The sequence below is a fragment of the Callithrix jacchus genome, chromosome 17, assembly GCF_049354715.1.
Source record: "Callithrix jacchus isolate 240 chromosome 17, calJac240_pri, whole genome shotgun sequence".
Classification (NCBI taxonomy): Eukaryota; Metazoa; Chordata; class Mammalia; order Primates; family Cebidae; genus Callithrix; species Callithrix jacchus.
This window is the reverse complement of record NC_133518.1, coordinates 69210807-69226018: the sequence shown is the minus strand read 5'-3', so window position 1 is coordinate 69226018 and position 15212 is coordinate 69210807. Positions and strand designations below refer to the sequence as shown.

The 15212-nt window shown below is 42.0% G+C and overlaps 1 protein-coding gene across 2 annotated transcripts in view; it reads left to right on the top strand.

Annotated features, from left to right (window-relative positions):
• GADL1 (glutamate decarboxylase like 1) overlaps window positions 1–15212 on the top strand; it is a 287535-nt gene that overhangs the window by 17538 nt on the left and 254785 nt on the right. For both annotated transcript variants that reach the window (XM_035278805.3, XM_035278806.3), the window contains exon 2: window positions 5317–5427. The gene's annotated coding sequence lies outside the window, so the exon portion shown is untranslated. The remainder of the gene's footprint in view (window positions 1–5316; window positions 5428–15212) is intronic.

The following is a 15212-nucleotide window of genomic DNA, read 5'->3' as shown; positions in this document are numbered from 1 at the left end:
CCCAGTCCCTTTGCAGAAAACCTGGTCATATGACTAGTTCTAATCAATGAGCTAGAAGTAGAAGTGATGTGTGTTATCTCTTTATTGATGGATTTAAGACAATGTGACCTCCTCCTCATCCCTGAGCTCTCTTCCCCTTTATCTGTAACTATGGAAACCACATGCAGACATGATGGGGTCAAAAGATAAGGTATACCTTGTATTGTCAAGATCAGCCTACCTGAAGGATGATTGCCTGGGATTTGGCTAAAGATAATAACACAGAGGATTTATGGATTAGCCACAATCCTGCCATGGATACAAGGAGAAAATGGGGGAGATACATGTTCTAATTAATGCAGAGTAGCCATAAGGAGGAGATCAAAATTTCATAATTCAAGATTAAAATTTTTCCAACTTGATATTAACTTTTTGAAGTTTACCTGCTGATATTCAAAATGACATCTTGAGTTAAATCAGCATCGTAATTCTACAGAAAAAGAACCTGATGCTGATGACCTCTCCAAGGGTCTGACTCCAAAGCTTGTTCTCCTTTCTATTACACCCTCCTGAGCAGGAACTCCATGAATGCAGAGCACAGTCAGTAGCAAAACTGCTTAGCAGAGAATTAGGAGCATCTTTCTTCAGTCCAACAAAATCCCAGGACAAAACATACCATTACTTTTATTTCTTTGTAACTGTGAAGGAAATCAAGAGTACAGGAAGAGAAAAAAATGGAGCAATATAAAACTTCAAAAGCCATGTTTCTCACTTGCTTAAGGGATTCTAGTTCTTTCCTCAGATGGTGTTCCTCAGAGTCAGGCAAGGAAAGCCTGGATTCCTTTTAATATCTTGTAAAAAGCTAGAACATTTATCATTTTATGTCTGACATTTTCTAAGTATAGACAACACATTCATGCTCTGCAAAGTTGTCATCTGCTTTTTTTTCTTCTCTCAAAGGAAAGGATCAGATTCTTTCCCTACCTTTGTCAACATTTGCAAGCTGTGCTCTTAACTTATTATGAGAACTATACAGTTAAGGGCCTCATCTGTTTTCCTGTTATTTCATCTGGTCACTGGTTGAGAGAAGGCAAATTTCCCTTCTTGCCTTTTGAGTTCAGTGTACTTCAAAAGTTCTTCCCATCGTGATAAATTTGCACTGAGCTGGGCATTACGCACATAGCAAGACTCTCAAGCAGGCTGCACCTGACTGTCCATGTAGCAGGCGGACATCAACATGACAAGCCCATCGAATGTCTACAAGCACCATTTCCATGAGTTTTTCATTGCTGTGAGTGGACTCCATGCCTGCTGTGAACCCAGATCTCATTTAAGGACAGTATGTTACAGGAGTTCAAGAGGCCCAGCAGACAGCCGCACGTGTTGGAAGTTGAAGATGAGGAATGCCATATTGAATTTCTCCAAGAGCACAGTTAACCAGTTTGTAGAGAAGAGAGGGAGAGCCTATGAGTCTCTAAAGGAAGACATTTGCAACTTTGAGGTTATCTGTTTCTCCTCATGGACTTTGATTTGTAATCCATTATTGGTCAGCAAATATTTCCCACTTCTGCCACTTCCATGAGAAGGATATATACACTTCACTGTGCCAGTGGTGTTGAGCTTGGCTAGGATAACTTGATTTGGTCAAAGAGGATGGAAGTTGCTATGTGCAAATTCCAAGCCTAGTCTGTAAGAGGCATCATATGTTCCCTTTGTCCCTGTTGCATTTCTAACATCACCATGAAAAAGATATCCCTGGGTATCCTGCTGGTTCTAAAATAATGAGAGATATATGGAGCGGACTTGGACCTGATTCATACCGATGCCAAGTTCTACCTGGTCCAGCCTACATGGGCCAAACTCCAGGCATCTGAGTGAGATATAAGTGCTTGTCATGTGTTGCTAAGATTTTGTCGTTGTGAGTAGCATGTCAACAGCTCATTTATGCACTGATTAAAGTTTTCTCTGCCTTGTCCCAAACTCACCAGCCTATGAATACAGGCAGGGTCACAGTACAATTAATAGTTCATACATTGTTGATTGTTGCACCTGCTTTTTCCCAAAGGCTCAGCTCTCTGCCCTGGATATGTATGAAAACCTCTAGGGATTGACTGCGTAATCACGAATGAGGTCAGAGCAGCTGCACTCACATCTTCCAGATATCCACAGCATCTTGCCCGGTGGAAATTGGTGTTGCCATAAGTATATGAGCCTTGATCAGGGCTATTTCCGCACAAGAAAGCTGAAAATGCTCCTCTCCCCGGTTCATGGGATAATTTTGTCGTCAGAGCTGTGGAGTGGTACTGATATGGCTGTGTGTTGTGGATGGCTTGGGTGTGTTGTGGATGGTTTACGTTCAGCAATATGTGAACAGGCATGAGTTGCCTGTGAGACTGCCATGTGCAGCTCTTACCATCGCCACTTACTCATCCCGCCAATTGAGCAAGTTGCTTCACCTCTGTAAACCTCAGTTTTCTCATCTGTTAAATGTATTAATCATGTCTATTACCAGGGGTTGCTGTGAGAATCAAATGAGAGAATGCCAAAGGTGGAGAACTGGAAACACTCGAGGATGTTGGTGGTTATCTTCTCCCCGTTGTTGAGACTTGTAAAAGTAATCGTTAATTGCATTCCTCACTCCACCTATTTAATCTAATCGAGGAAAGCACTAAAGAGGTCGCTAGCACAGTGATTCAGAGGTTCAACTCTGGCAGCAGTTGTCTGGGTATGACCTTGGACAAGTCACTTAACATTTCATGCCTCAGTTTTGTCAACCACTCAGTGGAGATAATATCAGTATTAGTTTCTGTTGTTGTAGTAACAAATTGCCTCAAACTTAGTGACTAAAAACAACACACACTGAAAATCTTACATATGTGGAGATGGAAAGTCTGAAGTGAGCCTTACTGGGATAAAAGCAAGGTGTTTGCAGAGCTGTGTTCCTTTCTAGAGGCTCTAGGGGAGAATCTGTTTTCTTGCCTTTTCCAGCTTCTAGAAGTCACCTGTATTCTTGGGCTCATGGGTCCCTTTCCTCCATCTTCAAAGCCAGCAATGATCAGTCAAGTCTTTCTCATGTTTCTTTACTCTGCAGCTAACTCTTCTGCCTTTCTCTTCCATTTAAGTCGATTACACATGAGTACATTGAGCACACATGAATATTCTGAGATAATCTCCTTAAGTTTCGTTGATTAGCAATCTTAATTTCTTAATTCCCCTCTTGCCATGCAATGTAATATATTCACTGGTTCTGAAAATTAGGACGTGGACATCTCCGTGAGCCTACTATCCTGTCTTACCAGGTACCTCATAGGATTTTATCATGATTAAATGAATTAAGACATGTAAACCATTTGGAATCAAGTCTGGCACATGAAAAGCATTATATAAGGGTTGGCTGTTAGTATTTTCACACAAAAGTCAAGAGTATCAGTGTTATCACTAAAAAATTAGATTTCAGAGTAAGATACAGACAAGGGACCAGACAGGCTTCTGTACTTTCTTCTCTGAATTGAGTTTATACATCCAGTCAGTCAGAATCCCTGGGCATCTTCAGGCTTTTCTCTGCAAGCTGGGTCCTCCCCACAGGGCTCACTGAATGAAGAAAGGACAGGTGAATAGACACAGAGGGAGACCCAAGGAGGCGCATGCAGCTGCAAGGACACTTTCCTAGTCTCATCACCCAGAGTAGTCACTTCTCGGTGGGGAGGAGCTAAGAGAAAAATACCTCTGGGAGAGTCGAAGATATTATGTTAATGGTAAGCAGGAATTCAGGGACAGGAAAACAGTGTTTTGTCCAATGAGTTCCTAAGGCCAGGTTGGGAAAGAACTGTTTTTGTCTTTATCTCCCATCTCTTCACCAAGCTGCTTTTGACTGAACCTGTTTTTGCCCCCTTCAGATCAGGTAGAAAGTTTTATGCAAAATGTTTCACTTCAATTGCTTTCTTGGCTGGGCACGGTGGCTCATGCCTGTAATCCCAACACTTTGGGAGTCCGAGGTGGGCAGATCGCGAGGTCAAGAGATCAAGACCAACCTGACCAACATGGTGAAACCCTGTCTCTACTAAAAAATACAACACGGTGGTGCGTGCCTGTAGTCCCAGCTACTGAGGAGGCTGAGGCAGGAGAATTGCTTGAACCCAGGAGGCAGAGATTGCAGTGAGCCGAGATTGTGCCATTGCACTCCAGCCTGGCACCTGGGGACAGTAAGACACTGTCTCAAAAAAAAAAAAATTGCCTTCTCTTGAGTTAGCCCTGTTAGTTTGTACAAGTGCCCAGATGTTGCTACGCATCAGCTATGACAGTCTAGGTCCAAGTTGAGATGCTTGAGACAAGGGAAATATAGTGTCAAAATTTGGCCCATTATAACCATGGTCCCCTTCCTTCCCCTCTTATTTCCTTCTCCCTTCCTTCCTTCTTTCTGCCCTCCCTCTTTTCCTTTCCTGTCACTGTTTCTCTTTTCTTGGTTGAATATATTGACAAGAATTTGTTAAAATACAAACTATACCCCGCGTCATGTGTAGGTTTAGAAACAGAAGCAGTTTTGTTTGATTTAGGTTCGTTGTAAACGTCTGTTAAAGAGAGAGCAAAATGCAATAGCCATCTCGAAAACTGTTGTTTGAGAAAACAATGCGCCAGCGATAAGAACAAATAATCTTGCAGAAAATTCATTTTCGGTTTTATTACATCAGTGTACAAACTGTCACAGTCTCTGACTCTGGTCTCTTTGATTCTACACTGTAATCTAAAGCACGACTATTCAAAAGTTGGGGTTTGCATTTCAGATAGGAAAACATAAACTCATAATAAAACAATGTGACATCAAGGGATATCTTATATCTTTAATTGAATTTTAAAAAAACCTCTAGCTTATGGTGTAGAACAGAGAAGAAGCAAACTTTTTCTTAGTTAAGATTTTGTTGATTAATCACTAAGATGAAAGCTTTTTCTAAAAAATAATTTACCAGGTGGTAAATTTTGTTTTCTAAATAAGCACAGAAATGGGAACAAATCTACAATATCTAAAAAATATAAAGTGTTTTTATGCCTGAGGCTATTTTCATAGTTTGCTTTTAATTATAGAAGAATCCATTCTTACAGGGATAGTCACAGTGTGGGCTTCGTATTTACCCTTCTCAAAAATGGTAGGTGTTATGGACTGAATGTATGTGTGCTTCAAATATTAATATAGTGAAGCGCTAAGCTCCAATGAGGCTGTATCTGTTGTAAGGACATAATAAGGTTAATTTAGGTCATAAGGACAGGGCCCCGATTTGATAGGATTTATGCCTTTTTAAGAAGAAATTCCAGAAAGCACTTTCTTTTTCTCCATGCACACAGGAGGCGGCCTTGTGAACATACAGTGAGAAGGCAGCCATCTCCAAGGTGACAACCATCATCGGAAGCTGACCGTGCAGGCATCTTGACCTTGGACTTCTGGCCTCCAGAACTGTGAGAAAATACATTTCTGTTGTAGTAATTTTTTATGGCAGCCAGAGCAGACGATGACAGTAGCCAAGGCAGATTATCCTCCTGATCATTTGCATGTAGCCTCTGCAGCAGGCTTTTCTCTTTAGCCTTAGTTGTGATTTTTTTCTTTCTTCAGGGCAGAAGCTTTAAAAGCTAGAGGATAGTTCCACACCTTCTCTTCACCTTCTTGGGTGACTGTGTAAGCACGTGTTGAGATGGAGCTAGCGTCTGCCTTGGATCTCGCGGGACTGGATTAGCAGACCACCTCCATGCTAGATGGGTAGCATATGGGAGAGAAATGGATGCTTTCTATCCAGAGAGGCACTGTCTCAAAGATGTCATTGCAGAACGCAGATAACAAGGGCGTTATTTTGTGGCTTTCAGATTTAAAAGTGTGACTCTACCTCTTGATGGGGGATTGCAGGTTCTAGAAGAAAATGTGAGATTAGAGATATAATTAGAGCCACCTTTGAAAGACATAACCCTCCCAGGTTCAGCCATCATTTATCATACTTTGATGCATGTCCACTTCTGTATCCAGATCATCAGCTTGTTGAGGGCATTAATTTGAACTTATTTCTTATTTGTTCTCAAAACTTAGCATAGTGTTTAGAAAAGAAAAGTCACTCTCTCTATATATATACACGAAGTGCAATGGAATGCATAAATGAATTATCCATTTTTCATCCAAGTCTAGAGAGTCCTTAAAGTTCTAAAAATAGAAATTATGTCTACTATTTTAATTAAGATAATGAACACTTTTGCAAGGATAATTTAGTTCCTCAAAGTAGCACATTTTCTAATTTTCCAATGAGTTATTTCTAGCTATCTGTATTAGTCAGCATCCTCCAGAACAGATATTTGTGAACACACGCACACATACCTGCACATACTTAACAGAGGTGCGGAGGGTGCAGGGGGAGCATGATTATGAGAGCTGGCTACGCAATTATTGTGGCTGAGAAATTCCACCATCTGTAAGCTGGAGAAACCGAAAGGTCAGTGGTATAATTTGGTCTAAGTCTGGAGGCCTGAGAACGACAAGAGCCAATGGTGTCCCGAAGTCCCAAGGCCCAGGAACCAGAAGTTCTGATGTCAGAAGGCAGGAAAAGATGAATGTCCCACCTCATGGAGAGAGAGAGAGAGGTCACCTTTCCTCTGCCTTTTTGTTCCTGTTGGGCCCTAAACAGACTAGATGTTGTGTGCCCGTATTAGTGAGGGTAGATCTTCTTTACTCCGTCTACTGATTCAAATGCTGATCTCTTCTAAAGACACCCTCATACACATACTCAGAAATAATATTGTATGAGCTATCTGGGTATCTCTTAGTCAAGTTGACACATAAAATTAGCCATCACACTATCAAAGTCAAGTTTCACTAAAATATGTGCAGTGAACTCAATGTGGGCACAAAATTTGTTTTTCTCACATAGTGTTTCTAATTATTCTAGTTCTTAATGCTAAAACATCTCAACTGTGGGAATTTGGCTTCCAGATGAGAATGTTAGGGCCCTTCAAAGGGTCAAGATCTGAATGAAACTTAGGCTTCTCCAGAACAATCCAGGTCTGGGTCCTCTGAGTTTAGAGCACCAGACTTAACTTTCCCTAGGATCACATAGCTCTTTACCCTTTGAAGCCACACTAGTGATGCTCTTTCTCCTTCCTTCTGAATGATGCTTTAGCAACTTCCATATACCAAGAGTTTGCTGGGGCGGGGGGGGGGCTTCATCAGAGAACAAATCCAAGACGTTCTCCAGCGCAGTTTACCATCACAGTTAGATTGAACGATATTAACCTTGCTTTGCGCTACATGTGCCTTTTAGTCAGCTCCTTTCGTGAACAAAGAATGATTCTGGGTGAAGCACCTGTCTCATTTATGAAAAATCATACACAGGATGAAATAGGATTGATACTGGATACTGGTGTGGTGATATGAAAAGCAGTAGTTATTTGCAAAGCTTCCTTTGGAAGCTTGTTTCCTTGTTGCATCTATGTTTATTTTGGGGTACACAGTTTTCTTATAATTATTATTAGGACCATATATTATCATATAAATTAACAAATATTGATGATAGCTTCCATTATTGAGGTCTTAGCCTAAGCACTTATTTGTCCATCTCAGCTGATGCTCAAACATATTCTGTTATGTTAATATTCTCTTCACCATTTTGGAGGTTCAGGGATGTTAAAACACATCCAAGGTTATAGAGGCAGCAGAGCTGGACTCAGACATTCCTATGCTTGAGTCCCACATGTTTTCTAGGGTCAGTGTTTTTTCCTGAACTTTTGAGGGAATTGGGAGTATCTGGGGAAGATCCTCAGTCCCTGCATGTGCAGCCTCTGTGGCAACAGGCTTTTCTCTGATGATTTACTTCTCCTTATTGGTTCACCTGTCTCTATGACAATCTTGTTGCCTTGTAAAGGAAGGTTGAGATGGCTCCCCATTGAGAGCCCAACTGTTACTCAACTGCTGTCGCTGTTGGTAGCTGAGGGTAGCAGACCTGGAACCAGGGAGTGCATGAGCTGGGGTCACTTGGCAAGCTGTTTCAGAAGTCGACAGGAGAGAAGCTGCAGCATCGTTTGGTGTAAAGAGCTCGGGGCATGGAGAGAGAAAACCATGGTTTGATTCTTTACTCATCGTCCAGCTGCATGATCCTGAGCACATTGTATAGCCCCTCCGAGTCTCGATTTTCTCATTTGAAACAGGAGTTAATGATATTCATTTTGCCTTCCTCTCTGGGTTGTGAAAATCGGATGACTTAATCTTGGAAGAAACTGCTTTCTGAATTGTAAAGTTTCACACAATGTTGGTTATTTTTATCAGGGAACATGGGCAGAGTGGTCTCCCTCAGCAAGAAGGCTGCCGTGGAAAAAGGGGATAATGCAAGATGACATAGGAGGAGATAGGTTCCTGAGGACTGCAGCTGCTGGGAAAGATTTTTGAGATGTGGTGTTTTGTTGTCGTCGTTGAGAAGAGGGGAGGGAGAGCGGAGTGGAATGACACGCTGGAGATGAAAAAGCAGCAAAGACATTAGGAGAGCGAAATTTTACCGGTTGTAAGTTGGAAAAATAGAAAATAGAAACTTTGTCAACATACAAAAAGACTATCAAAGAACAAGTAGTACATTCAGTTTGTTCCTTAAAATGTTCTGAGATGCCTATTCTGCACATATCACACGAATTATTGAAACTATTTAGAGCTGTTTACATAAATTTGATAACCGCTTAAATAAAATTAATTTAATAAGTATTTAGATGCATATTTAGAAAACGTGATTTTAAGTTCACTGACCTCACAGATTCCCAATATATTCTGTTTCTTATGTTTGTGCATTACATGGAAAGGAAGCCAGAAAAGGAGGAAGCAGGATGTGGTGAAATATGCATTGTTTCCGGCGTCTGAGGACTGAGCCTTTCCCTGGCTCTTGACCTTGCAGAGAGGCCTTTTCCTCTCCAAACTTAACTTTTCCCTCCTCAAAACTGGGGGTGATAATGCTTGTTGAGGCTGTCAGGAGACCAAATGGGATTACAGAACTGTGTTTGGCAAGTGATGTACAGTCAAGAAACGCTAATACTCTGCACTGTGAAGGCTGGTGGCTCGATATAGCATGAAGTCAGCTCCTCACCATAACTGGTCTCTTTTGATTCTTTCCTCCTTGGACCTCTCAATAGTCTTGTCATCATTGTCTACACTGGGCAGTAACCATAAAGCTGAATTCTCTTTTGAGCAAGAGCCATAGATGAAAAATGTATCTTTCCTTCTCACTGTGCTTACAGTTCAGTTGCAAATTCAAGGCTGATTTCTGCCACCTGGAGAGCTTTAATGTGTAATCTTAGATGGGTCTGTAACACCTGAGAGCCAGTGCACTGTAAGATCTAATCCAAGCTGCTCTCTCCATAGAGAGAAAGCAGAAACAATACAGCCAAAGGGCAATGATCAAGAACCCTGTTTCTTGCATAACCCAGAGACTCTTTCTTATGTCAGCCTGCCTGTTACTCCTTTGTAGCCTCAAGAGCTTTTACCTGGCATTTCATACTTATTTTTACGAACCACATAGTGATTTGGTGGCATTGTTTGTTACCCACTGATCCCAGGATTTAAGCAGTAGATATGGCTGGCTGCATAAATATCTCCGTTTTCCCTGCACTAGTCAGAATCAGCTAATTGGTGCAACAAATAATCTCCATATTTTTGTGGCTTAGCAAACATTTTTTATTTCTTGCCATTGTACAGAAAAATTGGGTTTTCTGGGCCAGCAAGCAGCCCTCCAGTGGTCATTTTAGGATTCAGCCTCCTTCAGTCTCATGGTTCTGCCTTCCTCTAAGGCTTTGGAGTCCCCTTCATTCATCTGTGGAGCAAGGAGGAGAATAAGATGCCGCACACGTCAGGATAGCAGGCAGGGCCACACTCACACCGCCTTGGCCCCTTCCATTCAGTGCATGCCAGTTTCACTTCCAAACCAGGACCACTGCCTGCATCTCTCTCCTGAGAAGTTTCTCTGGCCATGTGAACCTTCTCTGCCCATATGCACAGCAGGCCAGAAGTGCTCAGAAACTAATTCATGGCCACCAAATAATGACCTATGATGGTTGGCATATAACTATCCCACATCAAGGGTCATTAGACTCTTTGGTGGAGGTGTAGTGAGGGAATTCTATGCTGTTTTCAGAGTTTCCCGTAGGATTAAGCTCCAGTTGCCTAGAATGGTAACTTGCTGAATTCTACATCCTCTACTGGCTTCCTGCCTTCCCAGATGCTTTTTCTCCCTCCTCCATTGGCATTTCTTGAGATCATCTTTCAAATAAACTACATGTACTCTCATCCTTATGATCTACTCCTGAGGTAACTGAAACTAAGACAGGAGGTCTTTACGGGCCAGGCCAGGAAGGAATGTGCCTTTCTTCCCTTCACATGCCGATGATCAGAAAAGAATGTGATCTCACTTCACCGCACAAGAAGATGGAAACAGAATTGGCTGTGTACTGAGGATAAGGAAGATGGAGCTTTTATGAGCAGCTAATCATCTTTTGTAGATGAGAACCCTGAATCCCAGAGATGTCCAGTAACTTGCTCATATTCCACAGTGAGTGAGGGGTAGACCTGATAATGGAATTCCTAAACTCTAAAGCATGTGCTTTTCCAGCTAGACCCGAAGGGAGGTGTGGCTTAGAGATGCACTTACAGCTGAGTAGGGGCTGCTCCCTTTCACAGGCCAAGCACTCTCAGTTCAATACAGTCCTTCTCATTCCCTGCTGTCTGACGCTCTTCCCACTTACACATTTACATGCTTTTTTCGGGCTCTATAGGTATTTTCCTAGGTGATTCCAGCACCATGAGATATTCCCTCAAATCCTAAGTCCAGCCTACCCATGAGGCTAGAAATCTAATAGCAATGGGTTATTGTATAATAATGAACCAATAATATCACATGGGACTATCATGGATCATGTCAAGGAATTTACAAATTAACACTAGACATAGATGCATAAGAAAACAATTTTATCATAGAAATAAGTAGGCAAAAGAGGTCTGGACAAGGTACTGTAGCAGGACAAAAGAAAGAGTGGCCAAGTCTGCTTGGGGAGTTTAGAAAGATAACAGAGAGGAAGGTGCTTGAGCTGGTTCTTGAAAAATCAGTTGGGGTTTGCCAGGTTGAGAGAACAGGGAAGACAAGGCAATCAGAATAAATCACATGAGCAAAGCTCTAGAAGCAGACCAGCAGTGGTTAAGTGTGGTTAGAACATTAGGAATGCAGAAGGAAAATGAGCCGGGAAACTGGTTTGAGAGGTGGGATCAGCTCATGAAAAATCGTGTGTGACAAACCAGTGAGGGTGACCTTTACTGAGCACCGAGAGAGCCATTCAGAAATTTAAACAATTCGGAGTTTAAAGTTTAAGGGAAATATACAATTCATAAATGTTTATGTGTTTGTGTATATGTATGTATATGTAAATATAGTGGGTGTTTATATGTATATCTACTTTCTGCCATGTATATGATTACCTGCTTATCTAGCTAATCTATCATCATCATCATCATCTATCTTCAGAGAAACCACTTGAAACCCCATCTGAGGTTTCCCATGAGCAAATTTCAGTTATGTTACACAAATCCAAATGCCTTGTTTGAGTCCATTGTCAGTATTACCCAAGGGCACACAGCTGTTCAGCAACAGAGCTGGGACTAGATCACTGGTTTCTGAATACCCAGCATAGTCACATCTGCCTTCACTTTGACCTTTGGGTCAATTCACTGAGGAAAGCAAGCAAGCCATATACAACGGGAGTTAGAGAACTTTATTGCTAACCTTAGAAGTGCTGGATGGTTTCCCAAATACACAACCAACAATGACGAGCCTCAGAAGTCCCTATGGGCCTGAACTCCTTTCTTTGCTCCTCCAAATCCTGACCCCATATTATGTGTTCCTGTCTTGTTTCCACTCAGATTGCAGCTTTTCTCTCCTCCTGATTCGGTCTGAATTTTCACTTCTGGATTCAGTTTCATTATTTGTTATCCAGACCCGTCCCTGGGCTTAGATTTGCACCATCTTCATTTTATTTGGGGACAATACTCATCCCATGCTGGTTCCTTGAGGAATCCATCCCTTGATCCAGGCCTCACTCCTATTGAATGATTCAGAGCACAAGGGCAGTTGATCCGGGGTTTAGAAGGTTGGGAGTTAGCCTGGCTTTGCCACTTGAATTCTGCAATATTGCACAAGTTGTTTCAATTCTCTGGCTGCAGCATTTTTGTTTGCTTGGTTTTTTTGTTTTTGTTTTTCATTTTTGGCAGGGGATAGGTCTGATTATCTCTAGGGTTTTGTGTTAGGCAGAACCCCTATAATTGCACGGGATGGAAAATCTAACATAAACTGCCTTGAGTGATTAAGTGGATTTCACTGGCACATGTAACTAAACAGTACATGTTTCCGACATGACTAGATTCAGTGTCCAAGCAACGTCTCCTGTGGGTGGTTTCTTGCATGTCTTGGTTCTGTCTTCTGCTGTACTGGCTTCGTTCTCAATATCTAAGCAGGGTAAACATCACTTCAGTGGCTTCAAGTCTGATATTTCTTCCTCCTTAAGTTAAAAGAATAAGACACTAAAACCCTTTCTCAAGTTAAAAACAGAAACGAGAATCTGATTGTTTTTCATTGGGTCTCATTGGGTAAAGTGTCCATCCATGAGCCAGTCACAGTGGAATGAGTTGCACTGTGGGGACTGGCTTGACCTGGGTCATATGTTTCAGCATTCAGTATGACGTCTATGATGTCTTCCAACCTGGTGGATAGAAGTGGCTGAACTGTAGATCTTTAAACAAAAACAGAGTCTGTTGCCCGGGAGGCAAAGTGGATGCTGGGAGGCAAAGAGCAGATGCCTCTGAAACTCCCTTCTTTCTCTAGGATTCTCCAGTTTCTAACTACACATCCTTCTGTTGCTAAAATATTTCTGAGATTTCAGTGGGTGTTAATGTGAACCACGTCCCAGCACGAGGGTGGGAGTCCTGGGTCCTGGTCCTTGCTACACCTGCTGTGTGACTGAGTGAGTTACTTTCTCTCTCACAGCCTTAACATCACCTGTAAAATGCAGCATTTTGACAAAATCTTCTCTAAGATCTTTTCCAGATCCAGTGTGCTAGGTTTCTGTGAAGTCTGTATTGTTCATTTAAATTCCATCCGGAGGGAGAGGCAGTCAAACAGAATTTCCCCACTGGAACCAGAGATGTCAATGTTAAATTTCTTCGCGTATACTTCTTTTTCTTCTATTATTAAATAATAGAATATGAAGTGCTATATTTTAACTATAGTTTTTCTGTTCTTCAGTTAATCTTGCAGTGAAATTATATTCCTGCATTTGGTACCCCCTTCCCTGTTTCCATAACACAAGACTGGATAAGTCTTATGTATGGAAAAGTGATGACTATTAACATAAAATCTACTGGAAAAAAAATTCTTCTCAATGCTTTGCCTTTCCTTTAAAAAACTTAATGAGAAGGCCGGGCGCGGTGGCTCACGCCTGTAATCCCAGCACTTTGGGAGGCCGAGGCGGGTGGATCACGAGGTCAAGAGATCGAGACCATCCTGGTCAACATGGTAAAACCCCGTCTCTACTAAAAATACAAAAAATTAGCTGGGCATAGTGGCGCGTGCCTGTAATCCCAGCTACTCAGGAGGCTGAGGCAGGAGAATTGCCTGAACCCAGGAGGCGAAGGTTGCGGTGAGCTGAGATTGCGCCATTGCACTCCAGCCTGGGTAACAAGAGAGAAACTCCGTCTCAGAAAAACAAACAAACAAACAAACAAACAAAAAAACTTAATGCGACAAATTTAATTCATCTGATCATGATTTGGTTTCTATTGACTCATCATTTTTCCTCAGTAGCTGTGATTTAACTTCTAAAAAGTATTTAAGGAGAAACTGAAACATTTTTGCCAGCACTTAGATAATCCTATTTTATTTTCCTTAGAACAAATGAATTTGTAACCTGAAATTTCTACCCCAAAGCTATGAATAGTCTTGGATTTAAACAGAAGAAATTAGGCCAGGCACGGAAGCTCATGTTGTAATCTCAGCACTCTGGGAGGCTAAGGCAGGCAGATCACTTGACCCAATAAGTTCGAGACCCATCTGGGCAACATTGCAAAACTCATGTCTACAGAAAATACAAAAGTTAGCCAGGCATGGTGGTGCATGCCTGTAATACAAGCTTCTTGGCAGGCTGAAATGGGAGGATTGCCTGAGCCTGGGAGATCAAGGCCACAGTGAGCCATGATCACACCACTGCATTCTAGTTGGGTGACAGAGTGAAACACTGTCTTAAAAAATACATAAATTTTTTTTAAATTAAAAATAAAACAAATGAGGAAAATGTCTTTTACCTTGGTTCAGGGAGGGTGCAAAGGTGGTATCCAGTTGGGGCACAGTGGTACTATTTTACTTGTTGTTTATGGCTGGCGTCTGTTCTGATGGGTGGGTCTGCCTGTCATGTTTAGGACATCATTGCTGGGGAAGTCTTTGCCCTTTTCACATCTGGGAAACCTTGTGGTGTTTCCTTTTATTCCATACGTGAGTGCAGTGTGGCCCTTGTTGGCGGATACCTCTACTACCATCAGGTTCTTAACAGCAAGAACTCTGTGTCCTTGACCACTCAGCTCTGTTCAGTAAATGAGCATGTGAAAGTCAGTGGACAGACCAGAGTGAAAGAGGCTAGGAAGGGAACTAAGATGGGTTTCAAAGACCTGAGATGTAGGCTTGCCCTGACATCGACTTTCTGTTAGACCTTGTACAAGTCACTGACCTGTTTATGTCTTAGTGTCCCCAGTTGTAAAATGAGGACATTGAGCTGCCTGTGTGGCTCCCGGCCCTTGTAGGGTGAATGAGTCTCAAATCATTACTAGTATGATAGGTATAAATTTCCATGCCTCAATTTGAACAGGCAAGAAATTTATTTAACTTCCCTCTAAGTGAACTTTTAAAGAAGATTTTTTTTTTTTTTTTTTGCCAAAAATGGCTGCACGAATGTTTCTGGTTCTGTGTGATGTTCCAGAACTTGTGCTTTCTTCATCAGGAAGTCAAGCCTCTCTCGCCTGCTCGTGAGACTAGGCAGGCTTTTGTGACTGCCTCAGCTATTAGAGTACGGCAGAAGTGGGGCTGTGTGACTTCTGAGCCAAAGTCCTAAGAGCAGACAGCTTCTGCCTGGATCTCTCACTCTACCTACCACGAAGCTTCTCTATCATATAGAGATAGAGAGCTGCTCGAGGAGCCCCA